The sequence below is a fragment of the Myotis lucifugus genome, unplaced genomic scaffold (assembly GCF_000147115.1).
Source record: "Myotis lucifugus unplaced genomic scaffold, Myoluc2.0 scaffold_21, whole genome shotgun sequence".
Classification (NCBI taxonomy): domain Eukaryota; kingdom Metazoa; phylum Chordata; class Mammalia; order Chiroptera; family Vespertilionidae; genus Myotis; species Myotis lucifugus.
The window spans coordinates 8,789,706-8,796,716 of NW_005871069.1; positions in this window are offsets into that span (position 1 = coordinate 8,789,706).

Here is a 7,011-nt window from a genome sequence, read left to right on the forward strand (position 1 = left end):
CCCTCTCTCGGCTCTGGGACGCGGAGCCGGGTGGGGAGAGGTGGGAGGCTGCTCGATCCCCAGAGGTGGCTAATTCGCAAGTTGCGGGATGAGTGGACGCTCAGGGACTGCACTCGGGGTGGAGAAGGGAATCAGGGCTTGGGTGGGAAGCCTTGGCTCTGGCCTGTCTCCCGGTCCTCCTTGCCTGGCGGAGACCTTGGAGCTGGCTGTGGGGTGTTAGGTCGCACCCGGGTTCCGCCTTCCCCGGGGCTTCCGAGACCCTCTTGGGGCAGGGCACCCCTTCCTTAGAGCTAATGGCGGAGCGGGATAACTGACTCAGCATATTCTTCCCCCACCCCTGTCTTTTCGATGGGGGATAGCAAGTGGGTGCCCAGATTGGGCAGCCTCCTCTGGAACCCCGCTCCTAGTGGACAGTCAGGTTGAGGCCCGGATGCCCCGCACGGAATCTAAACGTCGGGCCGCGGAGCCACCCGAGAGCGCAGGGCTCAGAGCGCACCACGGGGCGACACCTGGCGAGCATAGCAGGTGTTACAGCTTGGCCTCACTGGGGGACTGCCTCCTGGCTGGCCAGAGGTGCTGAATCCTTCCTATGATATACACTCCCGTCCAGTGAGCTAGGGGCTGCTGGACTCAAGTTTCAGCTGAAGAAATTGAGGCTCAGGGACGCGACGGTGTTTTCCTAAAGACCCCGGCTAGCGAGTGGCAGAACCCGATTAGAAACAAGGCTACCTCCACCACCACTGCCATCCCAGGCCATGCCTGCCTCTCCTCTATAATTGCTTTTTCATACCACGCACATGTTCCTTGAAAACTACCGTTCATGCATTCATTCACAACCCACAAATGCCTGTGCCCGCCATGGCGGGGGAACCTAGGCTATGAGGAACAAGAGAGACAAGGGTCTTTCTCTCTTGGAACTTGTGAAGGAGACAGACCAAACGTAAACAAATGCAAGTGGAGATAATAAAACAGAGTTATGGGAGAGACACACTGTGTGATGCATGGTTTGTTTTAGATCCAACAAGGTGGCATTTCAGCTGAGATCTGAAGGACAAAGGATTTAGGGGACTGACATTTCGGGAAGGAAAGGTGTTGGGCATGAGCCCCAGCAGGGCACTGGAGCTGCAGCCAAGAAAGAGAAAGAAAGCCATTGAGATGGGAAGGATCCCATGCAGCTGTATGGCCATGTCAGGGAGCCTAGATTTCAGTGGGAAGTTCAGCAGGAAGACATTGGAGGGACAGGAAGAAGGGTGACAGGTGTGTTCAAAAGCTCCCCTGGGCTGCCGTGGAGAACCCCCTGAGGAGATGGGAAGGGCTGGCCACAGTGGAGCCAGGCAGACCAGGGAGCAGGTCCAGGTATGAGACACTGGTGTTTGGGGGTCAGGTGGTGGTTTTGAAGCATGGCACAAAATTATTAGACATGCCTCCCATTGAGAGGTGGGTTCTCTGTGCTCTCCCTGCTTGAATTTGGGCTGATTTCTGAGGGCTTCGACCAACAAGGTGTGCCCAAAGTGATGCTGCAAGACTTGCAAGGCTATGTCATGAGAGGCAGTGCAGCCTCTGCCTTGGCTGGAATACCTGTTAGAGCCCTGAGCCACCACGGAGGTCTGAGGCAGCCACGCTGTGAGGAAGCCCAGGCATATTTAGAAGCCATGTGTAAGTGCTCCAGTCCACAGTCCCAGCTGAGTTCAGCATTGGAGTCACCCAGCTGGGTGCCAGACAGTGGGTGAAGGAGCCTCCATTCAGTCACTCCTGCCTGTGAGTCTCCGCAGCTAAGCCTCTGTAGACTGGCTTCTGTGGTCGTCTCCACTGTGTCCTGTCCAAATTGCTGAACCCCATGATTTGTGAAGATAATGAAATTCTCGTTTTGGCCACTGTGTTGCTGTTACTTGTGACACAGCAATCCTAATTGGAACAACTAGGGTGGAAGTGGGGTGCAGAAAGGAGGGAAGACACTGGGCCTGGACTCAGTGGAGAAGGGTAGGGGTAGGGAGAGAGAAGAGAGGAATGTACCTTGACTCTTATGCTAGCTGGAGTCCTTCATGGATTGAGGTGCTAATGAGTGCTGGGGTGAGGTGGCTGGTGAATTGAAACAGCCGAAGATTTGAGAGGCTACGTCACAGGTTTGTCTTGTCAGGTTTTTCCTCCTCCTGTCTCACCCACAGATTCCGTCAGCATGGAGCCCTCAGCAGTCTGCCTCCGAAGCATTGCTCAAATGTTACTTTCTTATCTATATGTATCACCATTTCTGAGACCAAAGATTCATTGTGTCACACTCATAACCAGGATGTTGGGGCAGGAGCTGGGGACATAGCGGTGGATCCAATAAATCCAGGGTCTACTCTCCTGGAGTAACTAGTCTGAGTGCTGACTTAAATCACCAAACACACAGCACTTGCTATGTGCCAGGCACTCATTTAACCCTCTAACAGCTGTTCTTCTTGTTAATATTATTATTATCATCATCGTTACCTTCATTTTACAGTATGGGGAAAGCAAATCACAGAAGGATTAAATGAAGTTCCAAACTCCCACTGCCCAAACATGGTGGGGCTGGGATTTTAACCTAAAGAGTTTGGCTTTGACATCTGCCCTTAACCCCGCAATTCTGCTGCCCATCTAATGGAAAAGACAGACTTGGGCCACTGCAATAAAAAAGAAGGTGTTAGGCATAAAGCTGGGGGATGCACAGTGGACTGTGGAAACACAGAGACAAAGTCACCAAATCCAGCCTGAGTGAATCAGGGAAGGCTTCCTGGAGATGTTCCTACCCTGGGATCCAGAAGGAGTGAGTTGGTGTTAACTAGGTAGAGGTTGTGAAGCCAAAGGAAGCAGGGCCCATGGGGGTCTGATGGGTCTAGAGAACAGATCGTTAGGGACAGTGGGAGTGGGGGAAGGTTTCAGAGAAGGGGCCCAGCAGGGGATTGGGGATACATTTAGGGAATATTAATAAGTTTGAAGCAGGGGTGTCACATGATCCGATTTCTTTTTCAGAGGCTCAAGGCAGCTCTTATGGGGCATCAATAGAAAGGGGCAGGAGGCAAGAACAGGTGGTAAAACAGTTATCCAGAGAGAAAAGCCCCAGCCTGGACAAGGGTAGTGGCAGATGGCATGGAGAGAAGCAGATGGAGTTGAGAGCAGAATCGACAGGATGAGGAGACTCCAAGGACAGGATCCTATTCTGTGAGACAGTGTGTAGGACTGGTGAGGGCAACATGGAGCTGGGATGGGAGAGGAACCAGTCGGAGGGTGATGAACTGGTTGAGAGATTGAGGTATTTGTAGGTTACTGGGAGGGCAGCTGATTGTATGTGCCTTGAGCTCAAAAGGGAGGGCCTTCAAAGGTGGCGGACCTCCACAGAAGCAGTGGTCCTTCAAACCAAGACAAGGATGAGTGCTGTGGGAGGCCAAGGAGGCCCAGTGCAGAGCCCCAGGAACTCAGTATGAGTTAAAGAACCAGCTGGGGAAGAGGAGAAGCTAGAGCCAACTAAAGAAAACTAGCCAGGGATGAAGGCAGTTACTCGAATTGCTAGAGAAGGAGCAAGGAGTTTTTAGGGTCCAACCTTGCAGGGGGCAAGAACTAAAAAGGGTCCAGATCATCACGCTGATTTCCAAAGGTCTTCACAGTCTGGCGCCAAACTCCCTTCCAGCCTCCAGTTTTCCCAACGCTCCCACCCCCAAGTCCTCATCACAGCAAATCGGTGGGTTGCCACTAACATTTACAAAATGGGAATGGACCAGAAAGCAAGAGGCATTGTATATAATAAAGTTTTAACTGTGCGTGTGTGTGTGTGTGTGTGTGTGTGTGTGTGTTGTGGGTTCTGATATTTTTAAAACAAGTTGAGAGACTTTTTATTCCACCCTGTTATTCTTTTGCATATGCCTGGAATGCCTTTCCCCTCCTTTTCACTTGGCAAACTCCTAACTCATCCTTCAAGGCCACCCAATAGGAACTCATCTGAAAAGTCTACCTTGACTAACCTCCTTCTGTACTAGGCACTCTGGTCTCTTCCTCATTCACACATTCATCAAACCCACACTGAAGAGGAAGATGTGTGGGGCCTTGTGCTGGGTACAGACACAGCAGGAAACATTTGAATACGTGTCTCCCTTTATGCTCCAGGGCCCCTGAGCTGGTCATGGTGGAGACCTCGCGCACCCACCGGATTTCTGGGCTCATGGCCCTTCCTCTTCCTTTACCACACGAGCTCCCTGCCAATAGGTCCCTGGTCCTACAACTCTGTATCCCAGCACCAACATCAGCTGAGGACCATGACTTGATAAAAAGGTCATAGACTTTGGTGTCTGAGTCCTAGATCTGCCACTTAATAGCTGCATGATCCAGGACAGTTGTTGGTTTTTTTTTCATTTTGGGGCTTCCTCTGGGGTAAATAATTTTCAGGTGATTTATCTTTCACTCAGTGGGGAGCCCCACCCATGGGGCAACCCTATCTGACTCGTTCAAAGACCCCAAACCAAGTGTGAATAACTGGGCATGTCTCTTTAGCGAGGGCAGTTCCACTTTCAGTCAGAGGGGCCTGGACTGGGGCACAGGCACAGTGGACCAGGGGCTCTGGCTCCCCCTGCTGACTACAGAGGAGAGGTGGTGTGGGTCCCAAGGACTGCGATGAATAATTATTTACAACATGCATTGAGTTCTGCTCAATCCTTACCACACTGCTATAAACAAGGGCTCTAAAGGGGTTCAAATTCTGGCTCCACCATTTGTTATTTCTGTTACCTTGGGAAAGTTGCTTAACTCTCTCCTTTGCTTCAGTTTCCTCGTGTGTGAACTGGGGATGGTAACAGTGGTTTGAGATGCTACTATGTAAAGGGCTTAGAAAGCTGCCTGGAAATGGTGAGTGGTGTGTACGTGTTTGTAACAAATTAATGGGGACACCACAGCCACCACTTGTTGTCACCACCCATCAGGAATGGATGTCCCTATTGAAGACAGTTTCCATTGATGAATTCAGGGCCTGGGCTGTAGAGAATTTATAATTGCTTCTTTAGTTTTCTTCATTTGTGCTTATAAGAAAGTTTCAGCAATACAAACCAGAGAAAAAGTTTTTATTACTAAAGCATTTGGAGCAGCTGGGAAGAGTGGAGGTTCCCAGGCCCCAGGCCCCAGTGATGTGCATCTGGGGATGGCTGCTGAAAAAGCACACTGGGACATAGAACATGGAGGCATGAGTGTGGGGCAGAAGCTCTTCTGTGGGAGCCAAGAGAATGAGATTCTCCTCCCAGTGTTGTCACTACTGTGTGGCTTTGAGAAAGTCCCTGAAACGGAACTTCTCAGATACATCTTCCCAGGCCACTCATCTCCGGCCTCATCTCCAGCTCCCTTTTCTGCCGCCAGCCACTCTCCTCCCTTTCAGCACTGCACCACAGGGAGCCCTGCCTTTATTCCCACTATTTCTTTCTTGCCTCTTCTCCAGCACTGGGAGAGACTCTGAGATCAGGGCTAGCACCATCACCGCTCAGCTTGCATAGGAGCTGTGAAAGAAAGGGGCTTTGTGGGGAATCTCGGCTAGTGTGGCCAGAGAAGGCCTCTCTAAAGGGGAGATGTGCTGAGAACTGAATAACAAAAATACTGTTTACAATTCAGTTCTTCCCTCGAAGCCATCCTCACCCAAGGCTATTTACCTCCACAGCCCCAGCAGCCCAGTCACAGCAGCGGTCCCACTGTGTGCTGGTTGCCCCTCACCTGAATGAGCACCTCCAGAGGAGGCCCCAACCGAGACACGAACCAGCCCACGGAGAGCAAAGAGTTAGGAAGAGGAGGGCTTGGGAAGAAGTTTGCAGATGCTGTTCAGGAGTTGATAGCAAAGCCTGTAGACTTTGTTCCACAGGTGTGGAAGCTGCTCACATCACCTGTGTCTGAGAAGGGCAGTGACGCAGTCTGATGTGAGTTTTCACAAGGATAGTTTTAAAATGATGAGTGGTCCTTTACTTTATTCAAATAGTCCCCGAGTATCCACCCTGCCTCAGCACAGCACGCTCTAACTTTTACCCTGGCTTGATTTAACTTCCTAGAGTTTGCCACCCCCTCGAACTTGACAAATACATTCATTTGTTGACTTATGTTATCTGTTTCCCTGCTGAAGTAGATGTTTGTCATTTAGCGCTGCATCTCCTAGCATGATGGCTGGCACACAGTCAGCCCGCAATAGTTGGATAAATGGATAAGTGAATGATCTCATGTACTCCTCACAACAGCCTCATTTTCCAGAAGAGAAAAGTGAGATGTTGAGAGGTTAAACTGCTTGCCCAGCATCTAGTGTCTGGCACACAGTGCTTAATAAAGAGCTAACTATCTGAGAAGGGCAGTGACACTGTGGCATGTGGGTTTTTACAAGGAAGGTGAGCCTCCATTATTTTGTGGCTGACAAGCATTCAACCCCCTGTTTGTCTCCCCCATCTCCCCAGCCCTGCCGAGAATGGGGCCTCTACTCTGATTTCATTTCCATGGCTTTCATCTACATCTCAGCCTTCCCACAGCTGTGCACAAGGTCTGCCCACTGCACTGTGATTCAGTGCCTAGCCCAGGAGGGCCAGGGCAGGGAGGGCCCCAGCATCCTGACTGGGAGCAGCTGGAACATGGACATCCTTCTGCCGCCAACGTCCTGTTGACTGCCCAGCTGAGCAGCACACAAAAGGCAAATTTAGGGAGAGATAGTGGAGAATGAGGGTCCCCATTCCATAGGTGGGGAGACTGAACCCCAAATCAAGAACAAGAGGCTTCTGATACACGGCCAGGAGCAGAGTCAGCTATAAAATGTTGCTGAGGGCATTAGTACAGCACACCCAGTCTTGAGTCCTGGCTCAATCACTTGCTGTGTGACCTTAGGAAAAATGATTAACCTCCCTCACCCTCAGTTTTTTCATCAATAAAATGGGAATGATAACAATAATGCTACCACGTGAGTTATATGCAATCATATATGTAAAGCATTTAGAAAAATGTCTGGGATTATATCACACCCTCAATATATGATAAATATTTGGTGAT